Below are 19,775 nucleotides of genomic sequence, written 5' to 3' on the forward strand. Positions count from 1 at the left end.
GTGGAGCTTATCTAAATAAATACTGTTCTGATAACTCCACCGTAAAGCATTTGCTGTGTATAGCGAAAAACAAAATAACCCAAAACAAAAACAGTGGACCCAGCAACCAGCAATACAATGAAGAATCTACAAATCATTTCTAGAATTTACAATATCACAGTACATGGTTTTTATTACCATATAAAAGTATAGTTTTCATAACCATAACTAGGAAAATAGGATGTTTTATACAAATGGTAGTGCATCTGGCTATGGTTAGGGAAATCTTAAACTAAATTCGAAAGTTGAGAATCTTGAGATTGAAAGATTTATTTTAGTCCTACAAAGGAAAGGTCGGTACACTCAATGGTTTTAAATTTTTAAAATATGTACAGACACCTCTAAAGAATGCCATTAAACTAACAATTAAGCTAGAAAAAATGTGATGCACAAGACAATAATGTCGGTAATTGTGAAAGCACGAATAAGTTGATAAATGAATAAAAGTGGGAAAAATATACAAACAGACAACATTTAGAACAATAAATATTTTGTTAACAGTGTGTGAGAAAAATGTTCCTTATACTCAGTGCAAAGGGAAGAGTAGCTTCATAATGTTTATACTAATCCAGTCAGTAAATATCGACAGGTGCTTCATCTCCAGTTCTTTTTTTTGGTTTTTTGAAGTTTTATCAAAGATTTACTTTAATATATCAGGATAAAGTTTAGAGGGGTGGGAGAGAAAAAAAGGGAGAAACATTCCCTATTTGCCATGCAGGAAATGGGAGCAAAGACTCCTACATCTTCTGTTCTTGCAAGTGATGTGTGGGAGAGGACTCACGTATTACTATTGCAAATAAAGAGGGCTACAGACTTCTCAGACAGAAATATGATGTATCTACCAAAAACAAATGCTTGCCTCCTCAATCATAAAAATTGGACATGTGGATTTTTAAGTTTTGCTCCTGGAAAATTTATCTACAGAAATTTTTATGTGTGGAAATTGGCTGTAGCAAATGTACATATGAGCAATGATATATATATGTAAATAGTGACACAATACTTTTTATATTTGCTGAATATACATATATGTACATATCCATGCATGCATTTTTCCACTGCTTTACAAAAAAGATAGTTATATTTTATATTCATTTTTTGATTTTTTTTTCGTTGTACTGGTACTGGGAGTTGAACTCAGGGCCTCCCTCTTGCTAGGCAAGTTCTCTGCCACTTGAGTCATGCCCCTAATCCTTTTGCTTTTAATTTGTTTTCATATAGAGTCTGCAGCTAATGTTGCCTTGGCTGAACTTAGATCATAATCCTCCTGTCTCTGTCTCTTGATTAACTGGGATTACAGGTATATACCACTGGTCCAGCATCTATTTTTCTCTTCTTGCTCAATATAATCTACTAGGAATCCGCTAAGTCAGCTGTTATGATTTAACTCATTTTTTTCTGGAAGTATAACAATACATATTCATATTTACCTACAATATACTGACCTTGTATAGACAGACACACAGAGATACAAATGCACATCTGCATTTTTTGGGCGGGGGATACTGCACTGGGGTTTGAACTGAGGGCCTTTTGCTTGCTAAGCAAGTGCTCTAATACTTGAGCCATGGCTCCAGCCCTTTTTTCTTAACGTGCATCTTAGATATATTCTCATGCTTTCGCCCAGGGCTAGCCTCAGTTAGTAATCCTCCTTCCTAAATCTCCTGCATGAAGGTGTGTAGCACCACACTTGCCTTTTGTACTATAGCAGAGAAGAAATGGGAAAAGTCATGTATATGATCATATTTATATAAAATTATGTGATATATAAAAGTTATTATGACTTTTAAACATTAACAACTAAATAAAAAATGATGATAGGGAGGAAGAGAAGTCAAAACTACCAGGATAGAATGTTAGTTGGTGAAGGGCTAGGGTGAGGAGAAGCAAAGAAAGTGAGCTAGGAATGGAGGAACAGGCAATGTAAAGTAAGGGTTTTTTGTTTGTTACAAGAGAGTTTGAGACTGTATTCAGAGGATTTAAGCAAGATGACAAAGCAGCTCTTTTATGTTCAAAGAATTATTTGAACCATACTATACCCTGCAGATGACAACAGCGACAAAGGACTAACTGACAATGAGGCCTGCTGATGTGGGAAAGTGGTGTACTTGATGGACCACTGAAGTAGGAGCCAGAGCAGCACACATTGAGAGTAGCAGTATTTTACTCATGGTACCCACTGTGGAAATGTCCCTGTTACTCCGCTTCTGTGAAGGTGATGAGATAGGTGTGCAGCTTTTAAGAACTGAGATTCAGATGGAATTTCATGGTATGGTCAGCCCTCTAAAGTGGCTCCCTATGGCCTCTGCTTCCTGATGTTCGTGCTCTATTGCCTTCTAGGTATTTTTTTTAGCATAGCAGGTGTACAGGGAGGAAACATTGGGACATTTGCATATGTGCTTACAATATATCTAAATTAGATTCATCCGCATTGTTCTCCGGCATCCTTCATCCACCCCTTCTTAGGACAATGTCAATATTGCATTATTCTATATTCATACAGAATGCAAAATACATTTGCCATATTCACCCTCCTCTACCCTTTTCTAATGCCCTCCTACCTCCCTCTCATATCAGTCCCTGGACAGGACCTGTTTTACCTTCCTGTCCTTCATGTTTTTTAAGTGTATATTGATAGAAAAACAGATTTTTGCCTGGTATTTCAGACATGTGTATATTGTGCTCTGATCAGATTATGCCCCTTCTCCATTGCTTACTCTTTATGAATCACCATGCTCCACTATTATTCAACAGCTTACAGTGCATTACACATTGCATTGTTTTATCTCTATATACAGATGCAATGTTTCAATATTTTTCACCCTCTAACATTCTCCTTCTCTCTTCTGCCTCCTCATATTCCTTTCAGACAGACCCACTAATACAATTATGTTCTCTCTCGCTCTTTTGCTCTCTCTATGTATGTATAAATATATATACATACATACCCATAAGTATATGTACACATATATGAAATCATATATGTATTTATGTGTACATTTATCTTATAGTTCTGTCTTCTAATATGAGGGAAAACATGTGTCCTTTGATCTTTTGAGCCTGTTTTACTTTGCTTAACATGACGTTCTCCAGTTCCATGCCTTTACCTGCAAACAACATAATTACATTTTTCATTGTGGCTGACTGATATTCCATTGTCTGCATATGCCATATTTTCTTTATCCTCTCATGAGTTGTGGAGCAACTTGGCTATTGTGACTAGTGCTGCAATAAACATGGCAAAATTCTACTATGTTTTAACATTGGTGAGGATGATTCAGTAGAAAGGAAAAGAGTGATAATACAGAAAAGACAGGTAAGATCTGAAGGGCAAAGTCCTTGCAAAGGTGGGATGGGTAGAATTGAGTGCAAGTGGAAATCTACTAACTTTACAAGGATGGCATTTTCCCACCCTTTGACAACAAGGAGAAGGAAGCACTGGCTCCTTCTGTAAACTCTGCTGTAGATATAGTGATATAACAAGAAGGACTTAAGCCTGGTGGTTGTATTTTCTCATGGAAATACACAAATTCTTAACCTTGTATTAATTTACATTCATAAGAAAAACACATGGAAGCATAAAGTTCTTATACTTACTATTTCTTCTAAGAAAGAGGATAGCACATCTTTCAAATTTTTCCTAACTTGACAGTCTGGAATATGAGCTCATTTCATTTCTATTTATTTGATTACTACTTAGTGGAGTGTATTAGTTTTCTAATTGCTAATCTTAAGAATTATCCTGAATTTAGTGGCATAAAATACAAATTTATCTTACTATTCTGCAGGTTAGAAATCTACCACAGATGTCACTGGTTTAAAGTGCAAGTGTTAATAGGTCTGCATTCCTTTCTGTAGGGTTTGGATGTGATCAACTTTTTTTTTGTTGGTGTTGCCGTTTGTCTTCTTGCTTGTTCTTTCAGCTTGTACAGAGCATCCACATTTCTTTATTCATGACCCCTTTCATTTGTCTCAAAAACTAGCAGTGGTGGACCATGCCTTCTCTTGTATGTTAACACTCTAATCACCCTCTTCTGGCATCCTTTTTAAATTCTCATTGAAATTAAACTGAATCCACAGAGATAATCTAGGATAATCTCTGTATTTTAAGGTAAACTGATTGGCAATATTAATTCCATCTGCAATCTTAATTCCAGATCTCCATGTAGTTTAACATATTCATAGGCTTAGGAAGTAGGACATCTTTGGAGAGTCATTATTCTGCACACCACTAGGAAGATGATTTCATACATTGCACATTTGTGTATACATGCATTTTTCTTTGTCCTGCTTAAACTGTTTGCAATGTTTCCTTTTTCATTCATTTTCCATAAAAATTTCTATACAATTTTTCCATATGAAATTACCTTAAATTTGATATTATGAAATTAATTTCTGTCAAATGTAATTTGGACAGGTTAAAATACATTTAAAGTTGTTTGTGTCTCCAAGTCAGGTAGGTAAGGATACGGAACTCATCTTAGGTAGCTTTTAGCACATCTTAGTGGCCACATGGACCTTCCAGTTTCGTCTTTCTTTTTCCTATCACTACAATATCAGTCTTTCCCTTGTTTACCTTCATTAGTTATAAATACTATTCAGCATGTGCAAGGGTTAGACAGGTTTTAATTATCTTCCGTATACTGTTGATTTATCATTGCTAAATGTTCATGTCTTTTGAGGTAGAATAAAATCCAGGCACATGTATTTATTGATCATAAAGATCTTCCTTGTAAATGTCCTCTGCAATGATTTTTCCTAATGATTTTTATGTACATAAAATCCAACTTCTAACATTCATCTTCAATGCCATGTTGGGAAACAGTAATTAACTAATACAGATTTATTCTAAAAATCTTGCCCAGTTAAATTCTGGGTCTCAGCCAAACTATTAACTTGACCATCTTTAAATTTTGTGTTCTGCATGTGGTAAGTAACTTTGTCACTGAAGTTGCAAAACATGGTATTCAAATTTCACCATCCTCTATTATTTGAATTTAGTTATTCAGTTGTACTACTATAAATCTCCAAGATTTAGAAGTTATCTTTGCAGTTAATATAAATTTATAGTAATTTGTATACTGCTATTTATCTTCATATTCAAGCAAATACACAATACCAGTACATTTATCAACAGATTTGTTTGTATAGTTCCTAATTCTGTTATAGGAGACTTCTGTTATAGAAATTTAGAAACAAAATCATCATTCAGCATGCTCCACTGGCTGTCTATAGGAATTCAAAGATAGGCCACAATGCACCCTTCAATGTCAAAATTTCATTTGTTTGTAAGTTTTGTCCCTCATAACCTTTGATCTGAATCCCATTTCCTGTCTTGCAACTCCAATGTGTATAATGTTGATTCATTATTTTCTGACATTTTGCTTCCTAGTGAGCAGGTGGAACTCTAAAATGGCATATAAAAGCAATTTCTAGTGTTGTTTTCAACACATAAGAGGCAATCTATTTTTCAGTGACTCATTTCAATGCCGAACCTCAGGCTTGAGATTCTAAGTTGAAGATTTCATGAAAACTTATACCTTTATTTTAACTTTACTACTCTAGTTGCAGTAAGGTTGATGATCTTAAAAAAATCTGCTATGTGTATGAATAAATTTTTGCTATGAGAATTAGAAAGTATTTATAAATAAGCATGTTGGCTGATGAAAAGTTTTGGAAGCCATCACTGTTGTTCTAAATCATGTTTATTACTCCATAGTGAGCAATACTGAATTTACATCAGAGCTTTGTCAGGTGTTATTAGTTATAGACAACATGGGCTATAGGTAAAACACACTTGGTTAAATATCAATATAAAAGAGTAGTTTCTATTCAGTATGCCTAAGAAAAGTTAATGCTGAGAACTTGGAAATAACACAAAAAAAGGGGAAGCATACACTTTAAATGCCATGCCTGGACATTGCTTGAGGTGCACCTACAGCTTATTCAGCTGTCTAGGAGAATGTATCTGTGTTGGATTTTGCCATTTGCTACTGAGGAGCTTCACTCAATGGAATGATATGTTAATTTAAAACTTTTGCCTGGAAGTTATACAAATGATTTTTTTTCCTGATAGTTGTGTCTCCAAAGTTATGCCCATGATTTCATTGCATTGTAGACTATTAAATAGTATATAGATATTTGTATTAAATAAATGTTTAATTAAATATTAGATATCTAATTGAAAAACTTTATTCCCTTGTTTATTCTCCAGTGCTTGAAAATTACTCAGGTCCACAAATACAATTTGAATCTCTTTTACTATTTTGCTATTTCCTTCCTGAATAAGTTACATTTTTTAACAAGTTCAGGAAATAAAGTTCAGTATGGTTCAGTAATAATTAATAGATATTCTTCAAGTCATTCTCTATATAATACATATATATATTTGCATTCATGGGTTTGACCACCCATGGAGCAAAAATATTTGGAAAAAGTTGTACCTACACTGAACAATACAGATTTTCCCCTTTTATTCTCCAAAAAATATATTATAACTACTATTTGGATGCCATCTACATTCAATCAGGAGTTGATCAGTGATTTGAGGGGATCTCACATATATGGAGAATGCACAAATTATTGTAGATACTACCATTTTGTATATGAGATTTGAGCATCTTGAGATTCTGGTATCCTTGAAGATTCTAAAACTAATCCCCCTTCGATACTAAAAGATAACTACATAAGAACTTTTTTTTTGAAAATTGTAAGTTGGCATTTTCAATCATATTTCAGTAACCTGATCAAATTTGGTAAAGATTTTCTGAAATTACTTAACCACAGAAACGTTTCATATAATATGACAGCTGTTCCATAACATTAGGACTGTAAATTGCCTGGGAGATGGTCCCAATCTCAGCCTACTTCATGCAAGTTTTGTAGTACCACTGTCACCACAGTGAACAAATGCCTTGTCATCACAGTGTGCCTCCTAGTACATTGCCCACCATCCAATGCCATCCTAGTAATAACTTTATAATTGTTCCCTAACACGAATGATATGAATTAGAGAGCTCTGGGTCAATGAATCTTTTCTAATGTCCCTTTTTACTGGTTCTATGTTCCATTTTTGCTCAATCCTCTGTCACACAATCAATAATAAATACGTAAGACAAGGTTGAACTACTGTCACATATGATGTCAAGAAAGAATTGTGGACTAATACCATCATTCTTCATGTGTGAATGTACAATAAGTATTCCCAGCATCCTTTGAATAAATGTTGGATATAGTAGTCCACTTTTATCAGCAGTTTTGATTTCCACAATTTCATTTACCTGTGGTCAACCATGGTCCAAAAACTGGAAAGTTCTTGAAATAAACAATCTGTAAGTTTTAACTTTCAGTGTTCTAAACAGTGTGATAAAATCTCATACCTCTCATTCCATCCAACCTAGGACATAATCATCACTTTGTCCGTCATATTCATGCCGCAGAACCAATTAGTCAGTTAATAGCCCTCTCAGTTTTTAAATACCACGGTCATGGTATCACATTGCTTGTTTTCAAGTAACCATTAAGTAAAAGCCTAATGCTACATCATTCATCTCACTTCATCTCATCACATAGGCATTAGATCATCTCACACCACAAAAAGACAGATGAGTATAGTACAAAAAAGTTTTGAGAGACTACATTCACATAATTTTATTATGACCTATTATTATTATTAGTCTATTTTATTACTGGTTATTGCTATTAATCCGTTACTGTGCCTAACTCATAAATTAAACCTTATCATAAGTATAAATGTAGAAAAATGTAGTATACATGCATAGAGAAAGTATGGTGCTATTGACAGTTTTGTATGTTTAGGAAGTCCCAGAACATATCCCTTTGGATAGGGAAGATTACTGCACCTCTGAAAACAAAATCTAAGTTCTCTTTCTATAATTGCATGACTGAAGGATTAATCTAGATATATTGAAGTCAAAATCATTTCTAAATATTTATTTTTATAACTGTTAATCTATATACTTCATACCACTTATTTTAATTTTCAAGAAAATGCTACAAAGACTTAATTGAAGCTGGAAAGACAGAACTCAAGATTCTAAAACCTTCTTTTACTTTTAAATTAATTTGGCTAGAAACATAACAAAGTGTGTTGCTATTCAATTTGAGCGGAATACAACAAAGGCTTTGCCATGATGTGGGTGCTCCCACAGCAGTCTCTTTGCTGGGTACACTAGCACATGTGTTCAATGCACAAGCAAGATGAGTGTGCAGTAGGTAGCAAGTTTGCGTGAGGCAATAGGAAGAGGAGGAGCTCTCCTCCCAAGTCACACACACCCACACTGGTGGCCAGTCCTATCCTCTTGCCTTTCTTAATGGTGCATTTCCAATGTGGAATATTGGAGGGTAGGTTCTAAACAAAGGAAGCAAAGTTTTCAACCAACTCTTCCAATATTTTGTTGTCAGAATATTGTATTTTGTTTAATTCCATTTGAAATGATGTGTTTTTTGTAAGTTAAATTATAATGTAAGGACAGCATGCTGGGCTTTGCTAATAGAAAAGCAACTCTAAAACCAACTTTGACATTCTCATTTCCCATATTCAGAATAAATTTACAAGGTAAACAGAATATATATATATATATATATACATGGATATAGATATGGATATATCTGTAGAGTTTTGCTGGCATTATATAATGGAAAGCTATTCTGGCTGGTATTTCTTTGTGAGTTTAAAAAATTATTGAAGTATTATTTATATATCATAAAGATAATAAGTGTACTATTGACTGTTTTTAGTGAATTTATACAGTTATGCTACTATTGTTGCAAAGTAGATTTTAGAATATTTCCTTGACCCCCTGAAAGAGTTCTATGAGGTCTTTTAAAGTTAGTCCCTACTCTCAGCCTAATCTCTTGGTCAATGCTTATCTGATTTCTGTCTCCAGCCACTTGTATCTTCTGTGTAATTCTTATAAGTAGAATCTTTTGTGTCTGACTACTTTCATACTATTTTTGAAGTCCATTCATCTTCAAGTATGCATCAGTATTTCATTACAATTTAATTACTTTTTAGTGGTTCATTCTTTTAAGTATGCGTATTTTTCCCTCATGTTAAAAGGCAGATAAGCCATAGCCTCTCGATATCACATTCTGTCCAACTACTGTTTGATTCTGCATAAAAATTCTCTAAAAAGATGTGAATATATTGTCTCCACCTTTTCTTTTTAATTTTTATCTTAAAACCCTTTCAATCAGGACTTTTCTCCAATCTTTCCAACAAACTATTGTTTTCACAGTCTACAATGAGATAAATCTGTTTTCATCTTACTTGACTCTACAGTCTGTTCTTGATATAGCAGTTAGAAAATATAATTTTCCAATATAAACCTGTCCTTACTTCTCTCTCCTGCCTAAGTATCCCCCCACACCTTTTATTTTGTTTTATTTTTAAAATCATTCTGAACAAATGTCCGAATGCTCATAGTGCCTCATGTAAGATCATGTTATGTTTTTTTCACTCCTGCTAGACCATTGGAGCATCCATGAAACCACATGAAGACGTAAAGTGTGCTTTTGCCTTGGAATGTACTTTTTCCTTTTCCTGATAGGAAGGAATAAGGAAATCTCTATGATTTCTGTTCATGGCTTGGTCCTTTCTTTATTCTTATTTATGAGAATTTCCCTGAGCACATATTTAAAATAGCATATCACCACCTTTATTTTCTTCTTAGCACTTAACACAAATCTGATACATTATATATTTTACTTATGCTTGCCTTGATTTTTGCATGCCCCACAATTGGAATTTGCAGTTTACCTAATATATATATTGATTGAAGGAATATATTTCAATCAGTATTTTTTCCTGTAAAAAGGTATTTAGAAGAAAAAGAAGAAATAAAAATTTTGTGGAAAAAATAACACTAGGACTGTAGAAGATTATTATCATTAGTGATACTGATTTTTCATGCTTCTCTGTATTCTCCCCATTTGTCACCTTGGAGCTAACACCATGGTTGGCCATGTGAATAGCTAAGGCGAATGAACCAGTAGCAGATACCGGAAGAAATGCTCATATGGTCCATGCTTTCTCTTGGTCTTTGTCTTCTCCACCAGAATATCCTCAAGCTTCCCTGATGGAGGATGAGACATAAAGAAACAAACCATCAAGTCAAAATGTCAGTCAAGGCCTCACATGTGTGGCAGAACAACATATGTCTAACCATACTGACAGTAATTGCATTTGTGAGCCAACTTAAGTTCATCACAGATTAAAAAATGTAACTACCTGTACAATACCTAGTCTGTAAAGCAAAAATAAATATTGTTATATTCTGATAAGATTTTAAGATTGTTTGCTTTGCAGCATTATCATAGAAACAGATAACCAACAAAACAGTGATTTCACACTAAAATATCTTAGCTGTATCTACATATACCAAATATGGGTATATTGATGCTGACTCATAAATGAGAATTTAAAGACAAGTAGTAAAGTCTAAGTTGAAATATAAAGCACAAAACTTTAGGAGAATTTGAGGTTAGGATAAAAGAAGAAACTGAGGTATTACCTTCAAAATTCCAAAATTGAAATGAAGACATTTACTTTTGGACTTGTCTAAAAATAGATATTAATATATATGATATCTAAAAATAACAATCAGTTATCAAAATGTATGCTAGGAAATACACAATCAGCCTGGAATGGACCATAAGACCAATGAGTTAAATTATCAACACAAGTATGTATGTGTTTTTTTCTTTACAAACAGGAATCCTGTCTTCATTTTACATATCTCATACCATTTAGTTATTAAGAAGAATATAAATTTTCTTTAAAAAATATGTAACAGATGACAAGACTTTAAACTTGATTTTATGACTTGCTTTCTAATCAGGAATGTCCTCATCCACAAATCCTAAGAATCTTAAAGCAATAATACAGATGGAGGATTGTGAATGTAACAGCAGCATATGGGCAATGCCTTAACTAGATGTAGCTGCCAACGTAATACTGATCTATATTGGGATGGCTAAATGATGACTCTCAACCATGAGAATGAAAACACAAACCTGTGTTTTAGTTTATTAACCTTTTTTATGTGCAAACAAAAAGAATCTCAAACTAATCAAGTGTATCTCTGTTTAACAGAACAGATTGCTTATCTCCCGTGATGATATTCTGCTAATAGATGACAAGATATGAATTCTTACTCTTCATCTATTTTAACACGTTGGATAATTGGAATATAAATCACAGTTAGTGTGATTTGATCTCCATATGAAAGTTAGTGGTATTGGAACCGTTGACAAGAGAAACAGAAGTTTCTGTGTTTGGACTCACTTTGAAGTGTTTCCTAGTTGGTTTCCATTTGTTCAATGAAGAGGTAGGGGGTGCATTCAAGTGTGATTTATTTGATATATTGTAAGAACTTTTGTAAATGTCATAAGGTACCCCAACCCTGCACAATAACAACAACGTAAAAGACTGTGGAGACTGTGGAGGGTTGAAAGATACAGGAAGCTCTATGTAAAACCAGTTATCAAAGCAACAGTAGCCATAGTCTTGCTTTTGTGGCTCCTCTTTACTTACTTGCAGCTTCAATAAATCATACTTAGGATTAAGTATCAGATGAAATTAAGAATGTACTTATGTGGGGCTGCAGTATGGTTCAAGTGATACCATGCCTGCCTGGCAAATGCAAGGCCCTGAGTTCAAAACCTCAGTACCAGACACACACACACACACACACACACACACACACACACAAAGAATGAACGTATGTCTTATATTTTAAACAATACACCATTTCTGGAAAAAATGGTGGTGTAGGTAAGATTTGCTTCTAGGATTCAGAGTTCTTCAACTATTCTTTTGGGTACTCTTGGTATGGCTTTTCCTTATTTTTATCCCCATTAATAGCTATTTCATGTTATTTTCTTTAAAAAGTCCTATATTTCAAAGTCATCTGTTAAAAATTCAAAAAAAAAATCATGTAGGGTTATAAACAGTCAGGAATGTTACTTTTCCAGATGGTTACTGCTATTTTTAATATAGTCATATTTTAATATAGGGGTCAAATGGGTTAATATGAAGCACAAGTAATTTGAGACTTGAATACACTTTGATGCAAATAAAACACTTCTATCTCATTACATTAATGTGATTTTTGTACATTAATCAGAATATGTAGCCATTTTGGAAGATTAGGTTATCTAGGCAATGCAGATGGACTCTCGGCTGGGAAGACATCTCTGGTGTATGGTACAGTGCCTCTCATGGAAGAAGTGCCTTTAGAAGTGAGAATGTCCCTGTCATTGAACACTCTGACACACTATTGGAAAATAATAAGTGATTTTAAACGTTTTATAATTTTTATTGCAATGTATTTTCTTCTTAGTCAATTACTAACACTTGGTTTATTTATTAACTTGTGTCATGTTGTTTAGGAGAGAAATACTAAAAAAGTTGTCTAACCTTCCATAAAATCAAGTAATTTCACTTCCAAAATTAAATGACAGCCAATAGACACCATTTATTCTAGAAATCAATATTTAAAGATACACCTCCATAAAAAATGAGATATTTTAAAAAGTAATAAAATAAAAAGTGCAATGCAATGATGAATAAGAATAAAATTAATTCAACTTTTACATATCTAAGCACAATGTAATCATTTGAAAACTTACATTTGTAACATCCTTACTTTTGCATAATAAAAGCACATTCTGGTGATCTAAGAAGTGTACAGTAGTTTTCAAATGCACATTTTGATACTGTGTCTACATGCAACAGCTTATTGGAATTGGTATTCATTGCTGTCTTCTCTCTGACTTTTTACATAATATAACAAAATCACCTTTTTGTAGTTCAACACAATGTGCTTAAGCAGATTCTTAAAATGCCTAATACCTTGAAGAAAAAAATCTTACCAATAAAAAGAAGATACTCATATCATAAAAACTCTTTTGCAGGACCACCACTACCCTCTATGAGGTAATACATTTTCTAATCTTTGTTTTAAAACTTTCTTCCAACACTTTCATTTTAAATAAGTAAATTCTCATTTTAAAAGTATTTGAAATATAAGAGATTATGTGTGGTCATATATTTAAAAATTTAGAACTATGTCCATAAATCACCTTTTAGAGAAAATTTCTGTAGGCATGTTCAGAAATACCACTAACCCCACATTTATTTATACTTGCTGTTGGAATGGTCCAGAGGAACAAATTATATGAAAATTGGAACCAGAAATATATTCTAATTGGAACATATAAAAGCGAATTAGGCCCGGTGCCAGTAGCTCACACTTGTAATCCTAGCTACTCAGGAGGCAGAGATCAGGAGGATGGCTGTTCGAAGCCAGTCCTCCCAAATAGTTTGCAAGACCCTGTCTCAAAAAAACCCTTCACAAAAAAGGGCTGGTGGAGTGGCACAAGGTGTAGGCCCTGAGTTCAAACCCCAGTGCCGCAAATAATAATAATAATAATAATTCCTCTATCAAATGATCAATGGACTTTATATTTCAACCCTCCTTTTTAGGTTGGGAAATAATTTCAAATCTAAAAGTTGGAGGAATAAAAAATATTGATGCCTTCTTTATTTAGATTCACTGTTTAATAATGAACACTATTTTCTTTATTATTTGTTCTTTTTATACATAAGATTTTTTTTATCAAGCCTTCTGAGAGTGTGTTGCATGCAGCATGGTCCTCTATGACCTAATGACCTAAATACGTCATTGTGTATTTCCTAAATGACTCTTTCTTTTAAAATCACAACATATTTATCAGTGTCAGTAATTTAACGTTGCCACCCACATTACAGTTTTGTCAATTAACTCTATAATGTCTATGTATAATCCACTGTAGGATCAATTCAAATATTCTATATGTTGTTATCGATTTTTTGTCTACTTTGCTATGGAACACTTCTATAAATATTATCTTTAATGACACTGACATTTTAGAAAAATTCAGCTCATTTTATTTGGTTTGCTTTTAGTTGAAACTTCCTTATTTTTATATGCCTGGTGTTTTGTGAAATTAAATTCATTCTGTGCATACCTGATCATAATGCTATAATAGGAAGGAATTGTGTCCTTTGTGTAAGGCTCACCAGGTCTAGCCAATCCTCATTAAGTAGTGTTGTTAATTGGTCATGATTTCTCTATGTTATAGTACTTTGTTTTTTCCCTTGACACTATAGAGCAATCTACTGGGAGACAAATGACTCTTTGCTGGACAAATCATTTAAATTATGGTTGCAAAATGATGATTTGCTAATACTGTTTCTTCCTTGTTAGTGATTTTATATTGGTGTTCTATAATCAAGAATTCTCCCTTATAATTATCTACCTATCCCCCCAATCCACACTATTTATCTCTGTTATATATCTAGATCTATTATTATTTTCACTATAGACTCAGAGAATCCTGTTTTATAATTGTTTATAATTAATTTTTCTGCTTAATGATCTTGTGTTTAATCTCGTTTCTAAAGTTTAACCAGAGGAGCTCCTATGTCCAGTGACATGTGCCCATCATTTTTTAGTGCATCTCTTATTTCTGGTATAATAAAATATGTCAGGCGCATTTTTAAATAGTCTGCCTCAAATCTGAAAACAGCAATTTCTTTAGAGATCTCTGGTTCTTTTTAGTTGGAAAAAAATATAGAAATTTAGAGCAGAGTGCTGTATTTGCTCATTTGCCAATTCAGTAGAAAAACTCAGGGAATGAATACACTTATATTAATAAATGCATGCACACATACATATTTTGCACATTGCTAAAGGATGATTTTTTTTAAATTCATGTCTCACAAACATGAAATGAACACTTAAGGGATTTTACACAATTTATTAATGAAAAAACAAGTAATAAATTTCAGTTGGCTCAAAAGAGATATAAACAGCTGAGATATGTAGGGAATAAGAACTTTCTTAGAAGGGCGGAACAAGTCCTTCCCAGGAGGGAAAAGGGGAGGTGGTGGGGAAAGGGGATAGGAGCTGAGTACTATAAAAAAAGGTGTACATATGTATGTAAATGCAGAAACAAGACCTGTTCAAACTACTCTAGGAATCAGGATGAGGGAAAAGGAGAATGGTGGAGGGGTGAATTCAAGTATGACATATTTGATACATTGTAAGAACCAGTGTAAATGCCACAATGTACCCCCACCCAGTACAACAATAAAGGAAAAAAAAAAGAAGAACTTTTAAGTCATTTTTCACATGTATGAAAAGTAGACCTATCAGTAAGGCAATAAACAACTGCATTTCTGTGACACAACACATTTTCATTTCTATGACAAGTATCATTCACATTACTATTAGTTTTCAATATCATGCAGATTTGTGAACTAGGTTTTAAAAGGTGGAGATAACCTAGATGGGTGAATTAGACAGTATCCCCACAATTTTTTGCCCGTTTCAGTCTTCTGTGATTTGCATACACACACATTTTTTGTTTAATCTTACAATACAATTAAATACTTTCATAATTGTTTGGCCCTTGATACTCAGATGATTTCATGGTATTCTGAAGTTCTCTTTGGTCTTATCTCCAAACATTCAAATTCCCAGAAAACATGCAATAAAAATAGATTTACAGATCTTGTCTGATGCCATCCAAAACAATGCATAGAGTTAAACACTGTGTTCATAAATTACTTGGGCTCATTTTTTGTGTTTCTCTAGGAAATAAAATTGCATTCCTTTTTTTCCATTTGGGGTTATTTTTCCCATTCTTGTCTTTTTGTTTAATTTTGCTTGGCTACATAGAATATCAATATGTTTCCAAAATCAAAATTAAACTGAAGGGTATACTCAGAAATATGATACTTTCTCCTTTCTCACACCTCTTTCCTCAACTCTTGTCAGCAACCAACTTCATTGGTTTCTGGTATTTCAATGCTTCTTTTTGTAAAAATTGGTAGATGTATGTATGTCTTCTCATTTCCCTTTCTTTCCTATACAAATATTAGCACATTAAGTATGCTCTATTTTTACTTCAATTTTTTAATTCTATAATATCTCCTATAAGTAATTCTACTACATTTCATAAATATTTTTCTCATTTTTTTTTACATTTGCAGAATACTCCTTTGTGTATATATCACAATTTATTCAAAAATTTCCATTTAGGTAAGTACTAGTACTTCTCACAAATAATGCTACCAAAAAGAAACCTGAGGGTTTGTATTTATATACATAAATTAATTATATACACAAATTATTAAGACATGTCACAGGGCAAACTTTTAGTAATTGAATTTTTTGGTCCAGAGGTAAAGGAACACAAGTTTGTTATGTATTTCCGAATTTGTCTCCATGGTGATTGAACTATTTTGTATTTCTACCAACAGTGTATAAGAACACAAAGCATGGTTACTTCCAAGTCTTAAAATTTCTAGTACTTATATGATCTTGCCAGTTTTAAGCTATGTCTCAGAACAAGGGAGAAAAATCGCTATTATAGATAAACAGTCATAATTTTGTCCATCAAAATATGGTCTATCTGCCATCAAAATACAAAGATTCTGTGGTACAGAATGACCATATTATTGAATCTCAATGTACATTTACTGAATAGACCTTTCACAAACTATGAACCCACTGTTCAAGTTGGTTGTTTACATTTTTTTACACAATATATGTTCTTGCTAAATTTTCACTCATAATTTTTTCTTTAGCATTATAAACATCTCACAAGAATCAGTTGAATTCTCTTTTTATCTGTAAAAGCTTTTTAAATGAGAACTAGACTGTCTAATTTAATTCAATTTATTTAACCTAAATTTATTAATGACTATTTCATTAGTGGATGAACTGCTATGAATTTATAGATCACTTAGCATTTGTACTATATAAATAAACACTTAAACTGATCTGTATTTACATTTTAATATTTTATTTAGCACTGTTTAAAGTCATTTAAAATAGTAGAAAGAGTTTCTTGAAGGAAAAGAGAGTTTTTTTTATTTTCTTTGAAGTGGTAGTCCTAATAATAATTCTTTCAGAAACTGTCCTTTTTCTTTTGGGAGCTCACTTTCATCTCAGGATGAACATGAAATTCTGGTCTCAACTACTGGAGTAATCTCTCTGTGAGGTCACAGAACTAGGTGCAGAAAAAGTCCTAGAACATGATGTCAATTTAATCATCCTACAGCCCAATTTGAAAATTGGTGACAAAACATGCTCCTTTCTTAGGTAAGAATGAGGAAGAGTGTAGCCTACAAGTCATTGACAGCCAACTTTTGTCCAAAGTAGAGGTAGTTCATGAGTGTGGATCCAGAGTAAAAGCAGAGGAGCTAAAAACTGCAAGTGTTGGTTCAAAGCTAGTTTTATTTGTGGAGATCCTTTCTTTTTAACGACTTGCTTGTAAAAAATTAGACACTGGGTTAATACAAAAGTAATTTTACACTGAGCTACAAATCTCTCCAACCAGAGTTAGTATGTAGCCCTCTTGCTAGTTAATACCACGATATACTAAAGATAGGGGACTATGATTTTTCTTACATATACTTTGCAAATGATAAGTAGCATTCCCATTGAGGCTTTGTGGAATAAAAATTAAGGACAGTTTAATTTTGCTATTTCTCCTCTTTGTGCAATTTATATAAGGCCAAAGGAAATTTTGCTTATAAGTAGGACTGATTTTCTTATTTTTAATTTTAGAACTCAAATTATTGTATCTAATTTATTGCAAAAGTTTTAACTGATTACCTGGCAAGAGAAAACATGTCACATAGCCCTAAAGGAAACTCTTTGATCAAAACTCTTGTTTCCCTAAAATCTACCTGTGCTGTCAATGTTTCATTTTAGCAGAGGAGAGTTGAATTTGCTATTGACATTAATGATTATCCCAAAAAATGCATGATTGAAAAATTCAAGTAAATCATAGAGCTTCAGAGGACCAAAATGATGCTCAACAAGAATAGAACATTCAGAAATACTTCAACAGAATCAGAAAACAGTTACCCGCAAACATTCAAATATCTCTGTATAATATTGTGGTAAACTAGAAACCAGGGAATAGTCTGGCTTCCTGCCAAAAAATCTTTTAATGCTCCTGAAGTGATTAATTTTTGTACATGAAAAAAAGCAGAAAACATAATTTCCAGCCTTAGAAAGGTACCATCAATGCACAGAAATCTGTACACATTTTAAATCAAACTTTGTAGGATGCTGACAAAAAAAATGTATCAGTAAGGAAGATTGTGCCTCTAAGAATTTTAGATGGCATGGAAGAGAAAGGCTGGTTAAAGGGATGCTTCACTGGAAGGGGATTACTATTTTAATTTGAATTCTTTGTTCCCAGAGACATAATATTTTAGTTGCTAAGCAAAGCTGACTTCTTTGTGAATATCAAGGATGTGCTTGGACCAGGTCTTATTTGCTTTTTTTATTCTCTTTGTGACTAGCTAATTTCTAAAAGAATAGTGAAAATGATCACTTAAATTGGAAAAAATACTAAAAATAAGACAAATAAGCATGAATTTTGTATGAATAGACTTTTATCTGATTAACCAGCCTTAAATTTTCCTAAGTACTTTCTTAGAAATGACTTAATTAGGAAAAACAAACACTATTTTCATGACATTATATACTTTTTTTGTACTGATTTAAAAAAAAAGACTGTGAAACATTAGAAAATATTAGTAGGCTTGTATAGAGCAAAATGTCATTGGAGTTATATTTGATTTTCTGGAATACCTATGTTCATATTGAAATTTAATATAACCTTTAGATCTTAATGTTGATTGTTTTGTTCATTTATTTGGTTTGTTTGGATACTTTTTTTTTTGTCCATGAATATGAAGACTTATTTCGTTATTTCCAATTACATTCAATGAGTGTTTTAAGTATAGTGAATTATTACAGCCCTCTGCTTCTCAATGTTCTAATTTATCATTGGTGAACTTCAGGAACTAAAAGGCATATCCATTCATCATTTTTTCAAACAAGGCATGTTTTAATGGGCCTTAGTTTGTAGTTTATCTTTCCCCCCATTTTTTTTTCAAATGGCGTGACTATATACTCTGTATATTCCAGTTTCTGCCTCTGGGAAATAAATATAAAACTGACTCAGACATGACATCATGAAGGTGTCAAACACAAAGGAAGTATTCTATAAATGTTATATATTGTTATTATCATTAAATTTTTGGTGATACTGAGGTTTGAACTCAGGGCCCTGTGCTTGCTAGGCAGGTGCTCTACCACTTGAGCCCCATCTCCAACCCTTTCTTGCTTTCATTATTTATTAGGTAGGGTCAAACATTTTTGCCCAGGACTAGCCTCAGACCACAATCCTCCTACCTATGGTCTCCTGTGTCATTGGGAACACAGGGGCATGCAACCATGCCTGACTGACTGAGATGTACATCTCACTAAATTTTGCCTGGATTGGCCTACAACCATGTTCCTTCTGATATCTGCCTCCAAAGTAGCTGGGATTACATATGTGCACCACCACACCACGGAAATGAGCCACTGTGCCTAGATATTTGTTACTTTTAATATCAGGCTTTCAAGAATTATTTGAGATTTCTATTTCTTAACAAAGTGCACAGCAATTTATGGTACTCTTATGGACAAACTAATAAACTTAATTTTTAAATAATCAAGCACTCTTTAGGTCAATATTTAAAATTATTTTAATATTGAGTTTTTCTAAAATGTGCCATATGCTTACATTTTCTTTTATAAATCCAACATTATAAGTAAATTTATTTTCAATTAGGTCCTTCTGAGGAGTAAAAATTA

This window comes from Castor canadensis, chromosome 9 (genome assembly GCF_047511655.1).
Source record: "Castor canadensis chromosome 9, mCasCan1.hap1v2, whole genome shotgun sequence".
Lineage (NCBI taxonomy): Eukaryota > Metazoa > Chordata > Mammalia > Rodentia > Castoridae > Castor > Castor canadensis.